Raw genomic sequence first — 20,250 nt, forward strand, 5'->3', positions numbered from 1 at the left:
GAGGAGGGAAGAGCTGTGTTTGCTCCTCCAGACCTGCTGGGTATCGGTTTAAAATGATGTTTAAATCCCGGCTTGAAGAGTTTCTCTCTTTCACCCAGTTCCCGCCGTCCTCGATTGCGGGAGCCGCGTCTCAAAGCCGCAGCCTGAGCCCAAAAACCCACACGAGGGGAAATCCCAACCCCCAACGAACGGAATTTGGGGGATGAAATTAATTTCCCCCGTGCCCAAACCTTAACGGCGGCACAAGGATAAACACATGGTATCCACGAGCGTCCCAGGAAGAACCAACCACCCCAAAATACCATTTATTAGTCAGAAACCAACCAAACTGCTTATCAGCTGTTTGCTCCCTCCTCACCTTGTTGCAATTATTTGGGGGGAAAATAAAGCCGGGGGGTGTTTTAGCGCGGAGGGCTTGGATTCACTTCCCCAACTCCAATGGAGACCCTGCAGTGGGACACTAGGAAAAAGTCCACATTTTGCATCGCAGCTGCTTTTGGAGTCAATTTATGCCGCATTAGCAGCAAATTTCAGGGTTTAGCTACCAGGATTAGACAACAGCGTGGAAGTTTTTCTTTTTTTTAAAAAAAAAAAAAAAAAAAAAAGGAATTCAGGAGTGTTTCCACAGCGCTGTGGATTTTCAAGTGGTCCAGACCTCTTCTGTATCCATCTCACACACCTTCGAGTTAAATCAGGTGGATTTATCCAAATTCCTGGACACGAGGGTGAAGATCATCCTTTTTTCCTGCTGGGTACCCGCAACACAAGACCGAACACTTCAGAAACTCCTCTGGTGACATTAAAACACGTTGGGTGCCGCAGGGCGTTAACCGAATCGAATTAAAACCCATCACAGACCAGATTTAAGACAAGGAGAATTGTTTTACCCTAAATTAGGCATCCCCGTTTTTAGGCCTTTTTTAGGGCCATTCGTCCAAAAAAAGGGACGGCCCAAGCGGGGCAGACATCGGGGTGTAAAAGGAGAGAGAGAAACCTCACCTTGGTCTCTCCTTTTACATATTAATGTGTAGAAAAAGGCACTGTTGTTTAAATACCAATTAATAAATATATGAACTTTACTCTTGCCTTAAAGTTTGCCTTTTTTTCACTTTTTTCTGCCTTTTTTTCCCCACTTTACTCTCCTGTCAAGCTGCTCCAGCTCTCTCCTTCTTGAGCTATTTCTTCTTGAAACCGCTTAATGAAACAGCGGGTGAATTCTGAGACGGGATACAAAATATTTAAAAAAAAACACCTTAAAATATCTCCAAATATCACGCGAGAGCCAAAGGTTGACTCGTCGGATGCTGCCCACGAGTGGTGCGGGACACGGCGCCCCTGCAGACCTTGGACGCTACCGTCATTTTAACAGCGATTTCTGCAAAAAAAACCAAGACGTTTCACCCCGTAAAATCCAAGGTCGGAGGCTCGAGCTCGGCCGTAGCGCGACCGTGCCATCACCAGGCCCCTACCGAAACCCCCTCGGCATCAGTCGAGCTTTGTATTGTTTCTTTATCCCAGTTTCCAGTACTGGAATTACTTTGCCGCTGCTGGAAATGAAGTTATTTACATCCAGAGGCAGAGAATTTGCAACCCTTGCCCCCAGGGCGTCACCTCCCACCTCCGAGCTCTCGACGTTTCGTTTTCTGCTTTTATTTTTCAACCATTCCCTGCAGAAACGGGACGGCAAAACCCTCACGTCGCGGCTCTCGGGGGATAGTTGCTGCCCGTTGTGACCCTCGGTGGTTTGATCCCTCTCAAAATCAAAAAAAACTCCAAACCAACCGGCCCCTCCTCTTGTCGTTAGTTTGTGTTCGCCGCATCCCGACGCCACGTGTGTTGGGGGCGGATTTACTTATTTCCCCCTCTCTCTCCATGGAGATGTTATTCCGGCTCCTTTTTGCACCCCACGGGACACGTTTGGGAGTCAAACGGTGAATTCGGCCACCCTTTCGGTGCACTCCGTGCCCTGAATACAGCAGGTTTCTGCGCCCGAGGAGTTTTATTTATTCCTGTGCCCTAAATCACGGGGTTTCCCTCTGCTTTCTGCAGCTACCACAGCAAGAACAAAAAAACCCAAAAAAACAAAAAACCAAAACTTCATTTTTAAAAACCTTCAAATTTATTCCACTGTCCCCACTATTTTTGGGAGGGAGCAGCTATTTCCAGGCTCGTTTTTCCACAGTTCAAGGAAAAAAAGGAAGATTAAAGTGGGATCTGAGCAGTTTTACACCTGATAAGAGCTGAAATAGCCACAAACACACTGTTTTGCGCTAGAACTTAAGAGTGAACGAGTCCCTGGCACAAAAACCACCTACGTCGTAAAGATTTTGCCCTATTTCAGAGAGTAATGGTCTTGTATCGATTACTGGCTCACAATGTTATTACAAAACTGTCGATTACCAAGGGGGAGCAGATTTATGAAGCGGAGGGAGACACCCAGAGGTGGTTGTTTTACACAGCATTTTACCGCGGATTTTGGAGGACGACGGGTGTCTAAACCGACAAACGTATTATTTGAAAATTGACGTAGGTCGCCCTTGGTTCAACTCCCAGTTTTAGGGCAGTTTTTGAGCCCCAGAAACTCCTCAGTGAAGATTTGATCAGCTTTCTCCCTGGGCTCAGCACAGTCCCGTGATTTATTTTACGTCTCCAGCAGACCCTCTCCACTCCCATGAGCTGTTTCCAGGATAACTCTGGGCAAGACCCGTTTCTGCTGAAAAATGAGTGATCCCAAGAACCAAAAAACACTAGGAAAGGGTGATTTACACCCAAACTATTCACTACCAAACGTTAAGGTAGACTTAAGGGATGAAGAGCCACTGCCTTAACCCTCAACTGTCCCCATCCAGTGGGATCCATGGAGGTGTCCGCCGCACCACCAAGTCGCAGGTCCTCTCTGTCTAACACCTAGAGGTGAATTTGAAGTCCCACCACCACCATACGACACCATCGGAGTCCCTCACCTGCTCAGCCTCCTGCAAGCTTGACACCGTGTCCTCACCTGGGAGGTCCACGGTGGAGCAGGCTGTCCACCCTGCAGGCCGTGGTGAAGATGACGGAAAAGCAGATGTCCCCCCTGCAGGCCACGGAGGTCTATGGTGGAGCAGGTTGTCCCCCCTGCAGCCTGTGGTGAAGGCCATGGTAGAGCAGGTTGTCCCCCCTGCAGACCATGGAGGTCCACACTGAGGCAGAGGGATGTGCCCTGAAGGAAGCTGTAGCCCGGTGAAGAGGAACCCACGCTGCAGCAGCTTTTCTGGCAGGACTTGTGACCCCATGGAAGGACCCGCACCGGAGCAGTCCGTTCCTGAAGGACTGCACCCCATGGAAGGACCCGCACCGGAGCAGTCCGTTCCTGAAGGACTGCACCCCATGGAAGGACCCGCACCGGAGCAGTCCGTTCCTGAAGGACTGCACCCCATGGAAGGACCCGCACCGGAGCAGAAGAGCACGAGGAGGAACGAGCAGCAGGGACAGCTTGTGATGAACATTCCCCGTCCCCCTCCAGGGGAATCAACGGAGATGTCCCCAGCACCACCGAGTGACAGGTCCTCTGTCCACCAGGCCAAGATCTAGAGGTGTGCACTTAAGGTCCCACCACCACTCTATAAGAACATCCAAGCTTGGCACCGCGTCCTCACCTGATGGCACATCCCAAACTGCCACCGGCTCCCGTTACAGCAGACGGATGGCGCCAGAGGATACGGATTTGCACGTCGGCGCATCTCCCCGTAGCTGCGCCAGGAGTAAAGCCCAAACTAGTTGGCCGCTGGTAGTAGTTCTTCGCAGTTAAGACAAGTCTGAGCCTTCCACCAAACGTCTATTCCAACACAACGGCACCCAACGTCGTTATCCCAAACCCAATTCCATCAGTCCCCGGCACACCACGGTGTATGGAGAAGACAGGGAAGAACCCGGGTGTAGGTGACTACCCAACTTAGAAAAGTCGTTGAAGAGAAGTTTCTCTATTCTAAGTCAGAAAAATGACATTTTTAACCCATTCTACTACTGGTTTTCAACTACCGTGCCAAATTTAAGCATCTTATAGGAACAACCTGAGCATGAGGCTATTTCCACCCTTGCAGTTTGAGAACAAAGAAAATCTTTGATGCCCACTCTCTACTCCAGCTGAAGACTTGCAAGAGCTGCTCTTTTCCTGGAAAGATGTTTTTTTCCCCCCCAATTTTTCTTCCTGCCGTCCACTAACGAAAAATCCTCCAAGGTCAAGGTATTCCTCGAGCGCCTGGATATTTAAAATAGGAATTTCCCACCCGAGACTTCAGCAATCAGATTGCTCGTCGCGTCTGGGCTGTGCCTGCAACCACACACATCTTGGAGATTATTATTACTGGAGTAAATTCATTATTTGAGATAATAAGCTTTCAAATCTTGCCAAAATATTCAGGTGCCACAAAACTGACCAAGTACCTTTAAAGCTGAAGCCATGAAAAAACAACAGTTGTGTATTTGGGGCGATTTTCCCCATTTATTACCAACGCTTTTAGGGCAAACTACCAGAAAGAAAAACAAGTTTAGAAACGCAAATTCTGCGTAAAGACACCAAAACCCACCACACTTGCGTCCTGTTTTCCTGGGCCGGGTGGAATCCAAACCCCCATGAGGGGGCGGCTCCACACAGGGCTGTCTGACGAGCATCCGAGATGGAAACAGGCTCCCAAAACCACCCAAACTGAGCAGAAAGTGGCCAGATTCACTCGGTGGCAGCCGCTGGAGACCACGGGGACTCACTCATAGCCGTGGCCAAGGGATACGGGAGATCCAGCCACGCGTGTACACGAAGGGGAGTGATAAACCTCGTGTCTGACATTTTTAAATAGCAGAGAAATACACCATACTACAGAAAACTGAATTATTTCACTTGTGTGAAGCTTCTCCCTGACCCCACGCTCTCACCTCAGCTCTCCGCTGTTTCTACCTCTTATTTTCCCTGCCGGAATCAGCTCCCTCGGTAAAGCGGATTTAAATTTGGCATTTAATGAAGTAGCAAAACAATCAAGTTTGATGCAGCCTTAGTAAAGCCGAAGGTTTGTATAACCCCGGCTCTGCTCGCTCACGCCGGCAAACGCCTATTGGTAAATCTGGCAAATCCAGGGACGCGGCGGCTGCAGCTCGTACAAGATTTACTCAATCCAAAGCAGCTCATCCCCGGCTTTACATCACCTTCTCTCCAGTGACACCCCCAAGAGAGACATTACTGTCCCCAGAATACCAGAAAATAAGCTGTGCCTCGGAAGTCATGCACTTATGGGAACAAGAGTAAAAATTTAGGATAATCACCTGAAATCGAGAGTTGACCTTTCGAGGTGTTCGGTTCTTCTTCACCAGCTGAACCCTCTGACCTTCATTTTCGAAGCTACTATTGAAAGAAAGATCTGCAAGGAAAAGAAGTGCGCGTTAATTCAGAATTACAGCCAAAAAACAGCGCCGATTTGTATCCTTTGCCTTTTCGCTCTCCAGATTTCTGGTTTTATTTCTAAGAAACGACACGTATGAGTCAGAAACCCAGGAACCCTTGACGATGAGAAGCATCGCAACGCGCATGTGGGCGGGTGAAGGGAGCCAAGACAACGGTCCAGACCATCGTCTTTTAAATTTAAAATATTTAAATACACTGAAAAAATTCACGTGTACTGAAAAAAAATGATTTAATTTGAGCTATCCAACCCAATACACCTCTTTTGGAGCGCTCCAACAAGCACGGGTCCACTGCCTTGTGCTAAGCCTTCCCCAAACAAGAAAAAGTAACCTGCAGATTACTCAAAAAAGCCCTTTCCAGCCCAAAAAGTCCTTTAAGGCGGTTCCAAGACCTGGGTTTAACCCAACACCTGGGACTGTGCCCAGCTTCGGGCTCCTCAAAGCAGCTTCTTCTCAAACCCACTCGTGGCCCCAAGGCAGGAGCAGCAGTTGCTCCTGCTCCGGCTTTTCACGGAAATTACCTAAAAACACACCAAAAATGAGATTACAACTCCCAACGTGAAGACAGTTGCTGGGAAGATGACCATAACTACAACCAACACCTTTTTAACATCGCTTGTGCTCAGGAAACACCCACCAGAGCCACCCCACCATACAGTAGAGCCAATAAACACATTAAAATATTGAAGAAAAAAAAAAATCTTTAATTTCATTTCTGGGGGCAGGACATGGGAGATGTGACTTTTTTCCCCCCACCTCAACAAAAGGAATCTGCCACATAACAACGCGTACAAGGCTCAAGAGCCCAAAGAAGGACCGGCTCAGCAGCTCTGATTAATTTTAGGCTTTGCCTAAAAAAATAAAATAAATAAAAGCAAACCCAGACTCCACTGCCCCCGGGCAAGAAATCCCGAGGGCTGGAAGCGGTGTCTGGAGGTCTCCTGCTCACCTTCAAACAGGTTGCTCTAGGCTTTGTCACACCACAGCAATTACCGCCAGGTTTTAATTAAGATTTTAGTGCGGGTTTTTCAGAGGTTAAGCTGCTCTTAACGCTCGCGCTGGCTCTTTACTCCCGGTTTGGCTTCCCAACGAATCCCACCCCGGAGGAAGGCGGCCACCGAAGCAGCTCCGAGGATAAAACACATACCAAACCCTGCAGCGAGGTTAACGAGCTCGTTACAGGCTCACACCTCCATGCTTCTCCGGCAGCTCCCTGCGGGCAGGTAAATCCACCCAAAACACCCAGCGGCGCCACGTGCTTCCGCCTCCCGACGTCTTCTGCTACGCCTCGTGGTCCATTCTGCCCACTTTTGGTTCTTTTTAGTGATTACAACCCTAAAACCCCCTAATTCTGTGAGCATTGCTCTGTTACAAGTATCGCCATTAACAGACCTGCTCCGCGAATGCCACAAATGACCATTTTATCACTTACCCGATAGCACAAACCAGATTAAATCTCAAACGTGGGTGGTTTTTTTCTTGCAAATACTATGTGGTTTTTTTTTTTTTTTGCCAGCTAGTGAAAGCCACAGCCTCAAACAGATGCAGAAGGGACTTGTTTTCATCTCTGGTTCCCAATAATCAAACTCAGGAGCTTGGTGGAAGAGGCCATTTGCTTAAAACACTTTTTTTTTTTTTTTTAAGAACATAATTTACCTTCCGCGTGTTCGGTGGCTGTTATATTTCCTTTGGGGAGGAAAAAAGGAATAACTGCAAAGAGTGACTCTTCCTTCGGCAGCAGAATTCACAGGTTTCCTACAAACACTCCCATAGCAAAGTATTGAAAAAAAATAAATAAGAAAAAAAATCAATATTTTCAGTCTTCTAAAAATCAACATGATTTGACCACAACAGCGCCAGTAATTTAAGTTTTCAGACTTTTTAAAAGACGTTCTCCCCAGTATCCTCTGCAGATAAGACCTCCAAGAACGGCACTTACACTAGGAAGACTCCAGACCACGATTTAAAAGGGTGGGTTTTTCACCCATTTTTGCTGTTTCCTCCCCCCCCATCAGGCTAAATCTCCACAAGCGGGTTCCATTTACAGGCTGTCAATCCCGGTAACTCCGAGGAAAAATGCTTCAACTCTGATTAATGCGTGAATTTAAGTCAAGACCTGAAGAGTACAGGGGGTAGGGATGTCACAAAAACCCCCGAAACAGTGAAAATAAGGATTTTCCCCTAAAGAAAGGCTAAGGCCAAGAAAAAATACACGGCAGTACTGGCAGATGATTCACGTAGTATCTGAAAATAGAGTGACATTAACTCGAAAGGGTTGGCGCTTGTAACTTAATCGCTGTTAAATTAAAGTTTTCCCACAAATTCCCTTCTTCCACCAGATCCCTTTTTTTTTTTTTTTTAATACCGAATTAGCAAAATCCAGGGTATCGCACAAAACCCCCGGCCGCCTGCTCTTCAGAAAGAGGCGTTTGGATACTAAACATATCACAAAACTCGGCGTTCTTATGTTTGTTAAAGGAGAATGGCAGCCACCTCGCAGCATCCCGGGATTTCAGGGGAGGGTTTCTCCCCCAGTAAAACCGACGACACGGCACAAACCTCTTAATTTCTGCAAGAGCGAAGACTAACGGCGTGCACCTAACGAGTTACACCGGAAAAATCCGACCGTATTTAATCACCTCCACGATCAACCAGCACACACAGAATTTTAAACTCAAAGCCTTAAGCATAAAGTCATTAACCTTAATCTTTAGAGCGTCACAGCTTTACTAAACATAATTATTTTACTGATGTTTTAAGGATTCTTTAATTTTCCACTAAAATTCACCTCTCAAGTCTCCCCCAAATTCTCCGGCAGCACGTTGGCTAATGAGGAACCCACTGATAATGGCCCTAGACATTATTTAAGTGCTTCTCCTCACCTGGAATCCATTATTTTAAGGCAGTTTCGTTAGTATAAATCCGTCGAGGTCCCATCCCCGCTCCCGTAATGAGGAAGAGCATCTGGGAGAACGTGAGCCAGGACTCACCTTGCGCAGGAAAGAGTTTCAAACTCTTGCAGGAAAGCAAAAAACCCCTTGGTAGATACATCGAGGTGATAAATACTGTCGCAAAAAGGCAGATTTGGGTGTTGCCAAGGCTCGGTGCTCCCTCAGCTTTGGCTCCGCAGAGCGGGAGAGGTGTTGGGTCTCTCCCACCCATGTCCATTCTGGAAGGACCAGAATGTCCTCTCCTGTTTGTCCGAGCTCCACAGTCCCCCAAGACCTTTCGTACTACTCAAGTTTGGGTCAACATCGGGAGATTCCCCATTTCAAGGTTTCTTCACTCCTGGAGCTTCCTGAACTTCTCTGGTCTCTGAACATAGAACCATGGAATGGTTTACGTTGGAAGGGATCTTAAAGACCCCCCCAGTGCCACCCCCTGCCCTGGGCAGGGACACCTCCCACCAGCCCAGGTTGCTCCAAGCCCCGGCCAACCTGGCCTTGAACCCCTCCAGGGATGGGGCAGCCACAGCTTCTCTGGGCAACCTGGGCCAGGGGCTCACCCCCCTCACAGCCAAGAATTTCTTCCCCAGATCTCATCTCAATCTCCCTCTTCCAGTGTAAAACCCTTCCCCCTTGTCCCACGGCTCCCCTCCCTGCTCCAGAGTCCCTTCCCGGCTTTCCCGGAGCCCCTTTAGGGACTGGAAGGGGCTCCGAGGTCTCCCCGGAGCCTTCTCTTCTCCAGGCTGAACCCCCCCAGCTCTCTCAGCCCGGCCCCACAGCAGAGGGGCTCCAGCCCTCCCAGCAGCTCCGGGGCCTCCTCCGGCCCCGCTCCCACAGCTCCGTGTCCTTCTGCTGTTGGTGCCCCAGGGCTGGAGGCAGCGCTGCAGGGGGGTCTCCCCTGAGCGGAGCAGAGGGGCAGGATCCCCCCCTCGCCCTGCTGCCCACGCTGCTGGGGATGCAGCCCAGGCTGCGGGGGGTTCTGGCCACCTTCTCCCCCACCAACACCCCCAAGTCCTTCTCCTCAGGGCTGCTCTCCGGTCATTCTCTGCCCAGCCTGGATTTGGGATTGGGATTGGCCTGACCCACGTGCAGGACCTTGCACTTGGCCTGGTTGGACCTCATGGGGCTGGCACGGGCCCACCTCCAGCCTGTCCAGGTCCCTCTGGATGGCGTCCCTTCCCTCAGGCGTGTCACAGCACCACACAGCTTGGTGTCATCATCAGACTTGCTGAGGGTGCACTCGATCCCACTGTCCATGTCGCTGACAAAGATGTTGAACAGCACCGGTCCCAGTACCGACTCCTGAGAACGTCACTTGTCGCCGGTCTCCATGTGGACATCGTGCCGTTGACCACAACTCTTTGAGTGTAACCATCCAACCAATTCCTTGTCCACCGAGTGGTCCATCCATCAAATCCACGTCTCTGCAATTTAGAGACCAGGATGTTGTGTGGCACAGGATCAAAGGCTTTCCATAAGTCCAGGTAGATGATGTCAGCTGCTCTTCCCTTATCCACCGGTGCTGTAACGCCACCATAGAAGGCCACCAGATCACCAGGAAAGCTTCAAGAGAAGTGCTAAAAGCAAGAGATCCTCAAAAAGATGTTGTCTTCCAGCTAGTGCATCGCATCCAGACTGGAGACAGTCCTTTACCTCTCCACTTCGAGCTGCTTCTCCTTTTAACCAGCTGAATGATCGTCAGCTGAGCGGAGATCACCACCACCAAGAGATATCCCAGGCTTCAACATCTCGCCTCCGTGGGACAGACCAGCCCCGGCTCCATGCACAAGGCCACCCGACTCTGCGCTTGCCAAAAAACAGACACCGAGAGCAGATATCTTGCCCAAACCACTTATTTTGTCTGGGGAACCTTATCTCCGTGGAGGCTGTTGGAGCAAATGAAGGCTGCACTCTGCAGGGTTTGTCCAGCTCCGGGACAAAAAGACAATTCAGTTGAAACCAGTCACAAGATTCAACATTTTCCAGGTGCTGGAGTTGGATTTTGCTCCACTCGAGCCACCACTAACACACAAGAGGTGTTCTACCAGAAAGATCCCCTGCTAGGATTTCAAAGTGGGTATAAGTTAGCATTAAAATCTCATTTTCCCAGCAAATCAGGTGGAAAAAACCCACCCGAAACAAGGCCAAAAGGGAGAACGGTCAGAACACGCATCCCAGAAAACACACATCGCAATTTGTGATCATCATCACAAAATAAATTCCAAGGTTGTGCTGGGTCCAAATCTTCGTGCCAGTACGGCAGTCGGCTGCGGGAAGCACCACGTTGTCTGTCAGTCACCGATTTCTTTGGGTAAGTGCCCTTTGATTTGTGTCTAGTCTTGCCTCCTCCACCCCGCCCCCTTAAAAGTCATGAATTATATTCAAAGCTTTTTTTATTTTTTCTCCCTAACTTTACCACTCCTTTAACAACGCCCTGAGTTTGACACGCAAATGAGAAGCGGCGACCGAGCGACCCTTGATCCACGAGCCCATCCCAACACTGCAAACAAAGGAAAGGAAAATATCGAATTCGATCCAGGAATCAAAGTTTGAAAGCTTCAGGACAAGACTGTTCACAGAGTTGCTGCTAAATTCATCCTGGATACCAAGTGAATGAGAAGAGTTGACTTCAAGGAAAAAGAAAACCCATTTTTGTTCAATACGCTGCTTTTTGCTCCTTTTTTTACACCACATCAATCAAGACATGGGCGTGTGCGGGCGCCATCCAATTGCACAACTCAAAAGCAGCCTCATCTCTCAATTTGCTTTCGAAAACCCCGTAAACACCAAATGAGAAGCAATGTGGAAGGAAATGGGAAGGATTTAACTAAAAACATCGCTGCTGCAGTCCAGGACGGCCGCTCTCACGTTAGTTTGTAGTCAGAGAAATCAAAAATAAGCACTTTTTGTACCAGATTCACCCAGATATCTGGATTTTCACGTCACCATCCAAAGCCAAGGGCAGCTGCAGACCCGGGCGCGATCCCGGGAGTGTTATTTTGATGATCCAAAGTCCAAGGTGGATATTGCTGGATATCGCTGGGTATTCAGCCTGGGCTGAAGCTGAGGGTAAGGCTTTTCCTTGGAAAAGCTACCAAAACAGCGGATAATAAAATAAAATAGGGAGTTATCGGTGGTTTTGGATACGGGGCAAAGTTTTCCTCCTCTTAATCCTAATCTCAGACTCCTCCCGCGTCCAGAGCTTTGTCAGACACCAGCATTAAACACTTTTTAAGCACTTAAATAAATCTGTTCCCGGATGAAGCCGTAACAGGAGCAAACTCGCACCGAAGTGTGCCAATAATTTCTGTTCTGTAATACTCAGGCCTGCGTAATATGGAATCGCTGCCAAAAAAAAAAGCCAGTCGCGCTCCAGGCAATACTCCAGTGCCAGCCCAAAATACCAGTCAGACTTTTAATTTGAGGGCAAAAGCCGCAATTTTCTACAGCAGGAGAACCTTAATACCTCCGCAAGAGTTGCTCTATTTTAAAGCAAGAAAACCTAGAGAAAAAAAATCAGTGGCTTTAACAAAACCAACGTGAAACGGAGACAAACGTGATCACATTATTTGCTCATCAAATTCTGATTATTTAAGGGATTTCTGATATTTAAGGGAGGGAAGGAGACGGATGAGTGATATCCCACAACCGGTCAGAGGTGAAGTTAAAACTGTTGTTAAAACCCGGCGAATCCATCTCAAAACATCAATGGTTTTGGGCCTACAGGCAAGGTAGGAGGCGATTACAGATGAAATAACAGGTATTTTAGTCCACATGAGGCACATACAGGTATCCAATACGCCATACAAGGCAAACCCAGCATATGAAACCAACTTAAAATAGCGGGAAACATCTTATCACGTAAATAGACATTTTCAGACAGTACTTTGCTTATGTTTCTCCTGCTTTCAGCACTCCATAGTTTCCCCTACACGTAAAGTCCTATTTGAATCTGCACATTACCTACCCTCGGTATCAGATTTTCCCCGCTTTTCCTGCCCGCTACGTCCAAATATTTGAAGTTTTTTTGCAAAAGCAGAGACAAATTTCTCATTCTTTAGACAAACAGAACAAACTTCACCCCCTCCTGCGTGGCAGAAGCTTAATTTAGAATTAATAATATAGATTTAATTGAGAGTAAACTGCTTAAACGTGCTAGGTAGGAGATTTAATTCAGGTCACCCACCAGCTTACACGCTGCAAGCACATATTAGCGCTCCGGAGCCTGGAAAGAGTTTTCCAACAAGACCAATTCAGCCTCAAATCCTTTAATTAGCGGCAAGAGAAGCGGAGTATCCAGCTACAATTAAGCCACAGGGATGGAATAAAGTTACCGGGTGTTTCCCAGCTGGGAGCTGCAGGTTGACGAGGTTTTACCGTGAGAATTAAGCAGTTTGTAACCAAAAAGGGTTTGTGCCCCCCAAAATTGTCCTCCCTCAACCCAAATCAGATGCTGCCTCCTTCCAAGCATCCTCAATCTTTAGTTTGTTTTAATATTGCTGCTACCAAAAGGCTCAGAAAACAGCAAAAAGTTTATCTAAGATCAATTCAGGGCCCCAAGCAATCAGCCTCAGATCTTCAAAGCACGTGAGACTCAACCGCAAAGTGGGAAGTTGTAAATATATCTTAAAAAAACCTGCCGATGAACGAGCAAAGTAATTAAAAAGCGAAGCCAACGCACCTCAAACATGGAGTTTCGGTCTCCTCCGAGCAGCTCAGGGCACCCAGAGTCCCCCATGCGTTCCCATTTTAAGGGTGTTTACGCCAGCAGCACCCAACCTCGGTGACGAGCTTCAAGCCAGAACGGGGCCACGGGGCGTTCCAAAGCCACCCAAAAGCAGCTCGACTCCTCCCACGCTCCCAAAAACCGCTGTTTTATCCCACGTTACAGTCACACCACACCTCGGAGCCACGGTCGGACTCACAGCACGAGGCTCAGAGCCTGAACCGAGCCAAGTCTTTCCTTTCACAGATTAAAGCAGCCAAAACAAAGCCGTGAAAGGAAAACCAGAGGCAAACACTCACAAGGATTGTGTCAAAAAAAGCAGAGAGGTGGTTCTATATTCAAATTTCCGTCTGGTCAAGCCACTCACGGTCTAACCCATCCCAGAAGTGAGCAGTTTCCTCTCTCTGAACTGCAGACACGGCCTTGAAAGACCTGAAAATCACAAGTTTAGAAAGTATTTGCAGCTGCTGGTTTTGTTATTAGAACAAGGCTGACAGGGAGCCGTTAGAGGAGCGGGACATTCTCCTCCCTCCCTCCCTCGGAGCGCTCACCCACCACCAGGAGCTATCTTTAGCCCAAGGCCGCAGCCAGAAAAAACAACTTTTAATCCATTAATTGATAATTTGGTAGCGAGGATTCTCCACAGAGTCAAACATATGAAGCCACCACATTTTATAAACCACGTAAAAATTAATTTAAGAGTTTACAGTCACCGTTTATCCAGGAGGGACGACATTTCATTCGGCGAGAGGCTGCGGTGCGGCAGCAGGAGCGACGCCCCGATCAGTCGGGCGACGGAAGATGGAGAACAAGGTTTTACTCCCAACTTCACTAAAATGGGAGCGAGCGACTTGGCGGAGAAGAAAATCCAGTGATCCGCTTCGGGGTCAGCGCGCCCCAAGCAGGAGTTATGAGAGCTGGGCCAAGCTCCTCGCTAATTAAACAGGGATTTTTAGAAAGTCGTCAGGCTAAAGAGCAACCCAAACTCACTTGTAAATCACTTCGTGGCCGAGAATAAAATAAACTTTCCCCGGCGAGGCGGGGAAGGATGCGTCCTCCTGGGTACACTGAGAGTTGCAGGAAGATTAGTCGGCGCTGAGATGTTCCTGCTAATCCTCACCACGCAGTGAGTGAGTTGTTTCAGCCTAAATTAGCTCGTCAGAGCTGAGTGCTCATCCGAGTTCTCGGACCTCAGGTGAGGTCAGAGCACTCGGACTTCGCGTGGCAAAAGCCCTGAGCTCACATTAATTGTGCTGAAGAGCACCAAAACCTCCCCAAGATCTCAACCCCAGGTTCTTCAGGTCTTGGTTCAACCACAACTACCCCTCCACGGACTGCTCTGATCTTCCGGGAATATTCCAGGGTGGAAAAGCGAGGTGGTTTTGGGTTCATAAAGCAGTTTCGTAACGGCGCGGAACAAGTCAACGGGCTTCTGAGGAGCCACCCGACGGGTGAGAAAGGCCATCGCCACCCCGGGGGATGGGAGATACGGAGGGAGGAGAAGCAGAAGCGGCCGCACGGGAGCACGTCAGACATCTACCACCACATCTCCAGTAAAAAACAGAGCGACCCTCCACACTTCCAAAACATGCTCAGCAACGCTAATTATTCAAAATAATTAAAGACCCCAGTCTTAACTCAGGACTTATTGTAAATCACTGCCTGCTCATCTTTTCTCCACCATTAAAAATTGCGTCTTGTCTCTTTTCTGGATGTTTTCTGGGGTTTTTTTTTCTACAATCAGCCAGATCACTCATCCCTTTTCCTACTCTGCTTTTCAAAACACAGAGGTGCAGAGATGGATCTTCCTCCTCCACAAGCCACTCTGCATTCTTACCTTGAGTCTCTTAATAAATCATTAATCCACGGAGGGGTTATCAACCTCCTTGAGCTTCGTTTTAAGACGAAATAGTTAAACCTAAGCTCCTGAAGGATGCCTCAACACATCTCATCAATAACCTGGCTTAAAACAAACAACTAAAAAGACAATTTCCTTCTCAAAAAAGCACATTTTAGACTCCAAACCTTTCAGCATCAGCCTTGCAATAACAACTACGCCGTGCTGCGGCTGAATTCCTGTCCCTCTTCAGCCCCCGTCCGTAGATCCTGAGGCCACAACTGCTCGGCATCGCATTTTTCCGGCGCTATCAATAGTCCGCAAGAACACGGGGCTCCCGAATCGCTGCCTTTCCTGGGGAAACTGAACTGGAAGCCGAGGGAAGAAAGGACAAGCCAAGGTCAGGCCAAAAATAGCCGATAAGAAAAAAGAAAAGAAGAGAAAGGAGGAGAAAAAGGGGTTTAAAATGTGAAAAACGCAGTGCCTTCAGCTGGTTAAGTCTGTCCTGAGATGTAGAAAAAAAACATATTAAAACAAGGCAGGTAGTTAAATGAGTTAAAAGCAAAGCTGCCAGGCGCAGAAGAGGTGGATATTAAATCACAACTAATACCTAGAAGTCATTCTGGGTCCCATTAAGAGCAGTATCTCTCAAGAAAACACCTATTTTACTAACCCTTATGCAGCTGCACGGCTCTAAAAATGAAGATATCCCCCAAAAAACCGCTCCAAAACCCCTGCGTGGCAACGACACATCCCTCTCGGCCACTTGGACCTTAAAAAGGGCATCAGAGGACACCAAAACGCTCTGAAAAATTCACCTTTTTACTCCTCCAAACAGTTGGAATTTTTCCCCGCTCGGCGATCAGCAGCTCCGCAAACAAACACCCGTCAACAGGCACAAGGTCAGGCCCATCTGTAAATACGGTGCCTCCGACCCACCAGCAGGAATAAGCCACAATCTTGTTTTTCTTGTAACCTGATACGGTTTTTACAGGGAATTCTTCTGTCCGGAGCAGCATCCAGGCCTCGATACAGGCAGGGAGAAGCGGTAAAAGGCTCTTCCCTCTCTTTATTCTACAAACCGCGCTCAGAGATGTCTTAGGTTATCAGTTTAGACGTTCAATTTTGCTGGCTGATAATAACCTTGTATTTATTTATTTTTTTAATCCTTTTTCACTCTTTATCCTCCTTTTCCCCACCCCACACCAATGACTCCGGCGTTCTGAAGCAGAAAGCACCACCTCACAAATGGAAAATAAAAGAAAGAGATTCAACTCTGTCATCCTGCGGAGCAGCACCACACCTTTCCCCTTTGCTTTTCCCCCCGGGGGGGAACTAGATCACACCCAAATTAATTCTAATTACACCCCAATTCAGTAGGAGAACACCACGCCGGGGGTTTGGAACAGCATAAAGTTGGGAATTGTCTCCTTAGATCCATCAAAAATAACAGCGATGTTTAGTTTTGAGCCAGTAGCAAGGCTCAAACCATATTTTTTAGCGTTCATCCCTTTTTTTCCGCCCCCATCACCGAATTACTCCTGAGCTCCCCAAAGCAGAGCAAGACGGTGAGTATCGAATCCCTCGCCCGCTGAAAAAAAAAAAAAAAAAAAGAAAAAAATCAACGTACAAACTGAAAATAAACAGCCACAAACATCTCGGGTAACCTTTGGACCAGCGATTTGCACTCTAATCTCGTCCTCCCCCCATCGGTATTAAACTCTGGACTCCGAGAAGCCACTTTGCCGACGCTCAGCAACGTAATAAAGATGCAGTTTGGCTGCTCCTACCGTAAAAACTAAAGATATTTGGCTCAGGGCGCAGAGGGTTTGAAATCTGACTACCAGGATGTTCCCCCCACTGTTATTCCAGTAGATAAATACGAGCATTTTATCACCCAAATCTTGCAAACGGGGAAATACCTACCTGGACAGGAATGAAAAACACTTTATAAAAGCAAATATAACACAATCCGAGATATTAATTTACAGCGACGGTGATTTTCCTGCTGGCAAAGAACCCCCCTCTGGCACTGAAACCTTTAATTTCAGTATCAGCTTTGGTGGAATGACTATTCCTTGTACTAAATTTAAGAAAATTACCACCAACAGCCCTCTCTGCATTCCCCACCCCCCCCCCCCCCCCCCCCCCCCCCCGTTAGAAGGGGATGAGACATTGGGAAGAGCCATGAGCGTGAGGACTCAAAGGATTAGGTCAAGTGATTTAAAAACAAGCGATTTAAATGGATTTCTTCCCGTTTTCTTCCGTTAAGCAGAAAATCAGCACCTACTCGGCAGATTCCAGAGTCGTTCCAGCCTTTCAAGTCCAGAGGAGCTGGGGAAAACCTCGCTTGAGACACTGAGCTCTCTCCAAACACCGCGGCTGGGCTCTCTAAATGGCATTTATTACAGTTTCCCCTTCCAAAAAAAGCTAATTAAATATAATTTGAGTACAAATCTCAGCCCCTACTACGCTGCACTGCATATACGTACAGGTAATTAATGAGGAGATACCAGGAGCAGCACAAATTCCTACTTTTGAGGAAGAATTTGGTTTTCAATTTCACATGAGCAGCACATCGAGGTTCCAGATCCCTGTTATGGCGTAGTCTCCAAACTGGGAGGAACTGGTCATTCGACTGATCCCCACTGGACGGCAGCGAAGACAATTTTCCGTGAGAGGACGAGACACACGAGCTCATCACTTGCTTTTAAACATGGCCGTTTTCAACCCTAATCAGCAATTCCACAAGAGGAATTTTCACTTTAAACCTAAAATCTTGATTCTTCAAAATAAAGCAAGGTTCTACATACAAAGTATGATGTTTTTAAGGATTTTTGCCAGCAGGAAGAGGAAGAAAGAGAGGTTTTGTAAGGAGACTAATTCAACTTGTAGCCTGATGTCTCAGCTGGCTGCAACATCGGGATGTTTTCGAAGCGGAATTGCTGCGAATTTCATCATAACGCTCCGAGGTTTGGCTCCACAGGATCCAAACTCACCCTTCTCCGCAACCACCTTTCCCTGAAGCCATCGGAATAACCGGATCAACCAGCCCGGCAAAGGATTTCCAAAGCTGGGATGCTGCTAGCGAAGAATTTCCCCCACCGATCCGGCACCTAGCTCGTTAAAAAAAAGGAACCACGGCAAGTAATTTAGTGTTTTGTATAGGTTTTGTGATGATAATCAAGACCTGCCAGTAAAAAAAAAAAAACAACACAACAAAAACTCCTATAAATTATGCTCCTTTCTAATTATCCTCTTCCAAAACAAGAGGTTTTATGCAGAAGACGAAGAATGACTGTTTTCAGGTAGTTTAGGGAAAATAAAAGGAGGTGCGCTGAGCTTGGGAAAGCTGGACCTGCGAGGACAAAGAGTCTCAGAGCACTTATTTATTATCAGTTTTCAGAAAATACGATCTTTTTGGAGTATTTCCTATTCGATCCAGCCCCGCTCGCAGCCGCTCTCAATTCCCAGGGTTTCAGTCACTGCCACTCTGCCCAGAGAAAAAACTTCCTGCCCCAAGGATATTATTTTTAAGGGTTATTCCCCTCACTTTAATACCTCTTCAGCTTGTCAAATTAGCATAAAGAGGGCAACTGGGTGATTAAGAACCATCTCATGACTTTCCAAGAAGGAAGATGCTTCAGGAACGTGGATTGGTTCGTCCTGTTTAACGTTTTAACTGCGCTACGCGTTTCCTGTAAAAAAATGTCGACTAAAAAAAAAAAAAGGAGCTATGCAACCCAAAAGACTAAAAATTTGAGCAACACCTACTAAGCCTGGCTGAGTTTTCGTCCCTGCATTTAATTCAAACAATGTAAACCCTCAGTTTTTCACTCGAATTGAAAATACAGCTCATGAGACGATGAATATTTGGGAGAAAAAGGGATTTTGCGGTAAGGGTAGTCCCAGGGGAAACGTCTCCGTGCTGAGACCTTCTGAGCAGACGGGAGGGGTTAAGCCAAGGATGACTCCAAAAACCTCCCCTGGAACCCATCAGGAGACCCTGGAAGAAGATCTGTGGCCATCGGATCACATCCCTGCTCCGGCTGTAGCGGCCAGGAAGGGGGAATAAGAATTTACAGCAACAGAAATTACAGAAAAAGAAGTTACGAATACACGCTTATTTTAAGCCACTTAAGCTTATTTTTCTGGTGTGACAGAGCCCACAGGTGCTCTGGAAGAACCACCAGACATCAAAAGGGTCCATACTTTGGGGGTGGGGGGAGCCGAGGAAGGAGGAACACTCCAAAGTTGACCAGTAACCACCAACCGAGGATCTTTCCCATAAATCAAGATCCCTGCCACGCACAGACGGGTTTTCCCCATGCTTCTACGCACCCTCGTCGCCTCCTTTTTCTACAAAAGTGAACAGCATAAACCCAAAACGAGGTGAAAAACCAAACTTTCTCCCCCCTTGTCCGAAAAAAGCCGCAGTTATTCATCCCGCCGTGGTGCCGCCCGGCTGCCCCACTCCTCTCCCAGCCCAAAACAACCCCCCAGCACGGGATGAAAAAAATCAAAATATAATTCCCCATGTGGCTGCACGAATGTTTTTGAGGAAGAGGGAAAACAGCACATTACCACAAAAAAAACCCCAAACAACTACGGAGCAAAAGGAGATGCTTTAGACCAGGAAACACCCTTCGGAATGCAAAGTTCCTCCCCCCATCCCAGGAGGAATGACCCGAGTTATCCAGCGATAACCTTTGTCGACACCAACAGCCGGCGCGGATTTGCTGGGGAGCAGGCAGAATCGTCTTACGCTGGGGTGAAATTACCTAATTCCACTAAAATTAAGTATTTTTAGGGTTCAACTGATCTTACCTAAAGTTGAGATCTACCCAAAGACGAACAGTTACGCTCGTGACTCCAGCAAACAGAAAAGGATAAAACGCGACGCTTGTTCTGCACCACTTCCACTTCTTTTTAACCCAAAACTCACCCAAAACTCCAGTCACCTGCAAACTCCTTCCCCAGGGAGCTCCGGCTCCGGCCAAGTCTTGGGGTGGGAACATACCCAAGCACCACCATCTGCCATCTGAGCATCTCTATAAACACAGTTTTTATTAAAAAAAATAAATCAAACTGCACATTCCTGAGCCAAACTTTGGATCCTTTCGCTCACCCTGTAGAAAAGAAGCTGCAAAAGCACCTCAAATATTCCATTTTTTTCGCCCTCTAGAAACCACAGGGTCCTTCCTACTTCTTCGCTCTCATTACCAGGAATTTTTACATCTCGAAGATCGGCTGCTACTGGAAGAAACCAGCGGCAAACGTTTTGACAGGCCGCGAGATTACAGCTCGTC

At 47.6% G+C, this 20,250-nt stretch overlaps 1 protein-coding gene across 13 annotated transcripts in view; it reads right to left on the bottom strand.

Annotated features, from left to right (window-relative positions):
• The window catches only part of BRD4 (bromodomain containing 4), a 79,219-nt gene that overhangs the window by 51,989 nt on the left and 6,980 nt on the right, over window positions 1–20,250 (bottom strand). For 12 of the 13 annotated variants that reach the window (XM_074566916.1, XM_074566909.1, XM_074566908.1 and 9 more), the window contains exon 2: window positions 5,296–5,390. The exons of the other annotated variant lie outside the window; for it this stretch is intronic. The gene's annotated coding sequence lies outside the window, so the exon portion shown is untranslated. The remainder of the gene's footprint in view (window positions 1–5,295; window positions 5,391–20,250) is intronic. 13 annotated transcript variants of the gene reach the window in all.

The sequence above is a fragment of the Larus michahellis genome, chromosome 25 (genome assembly GCF_964199755.1).
Source record: "Larus michahellis chromosome 25, bLarMic1.1, whole genome shotgun sequence".
NCBI classification, from domain to species: Eukaryota; Metazoa; Chordata; class Aves; order Charadriiformes; family Laridae; genus Larus; species Larus michahellis.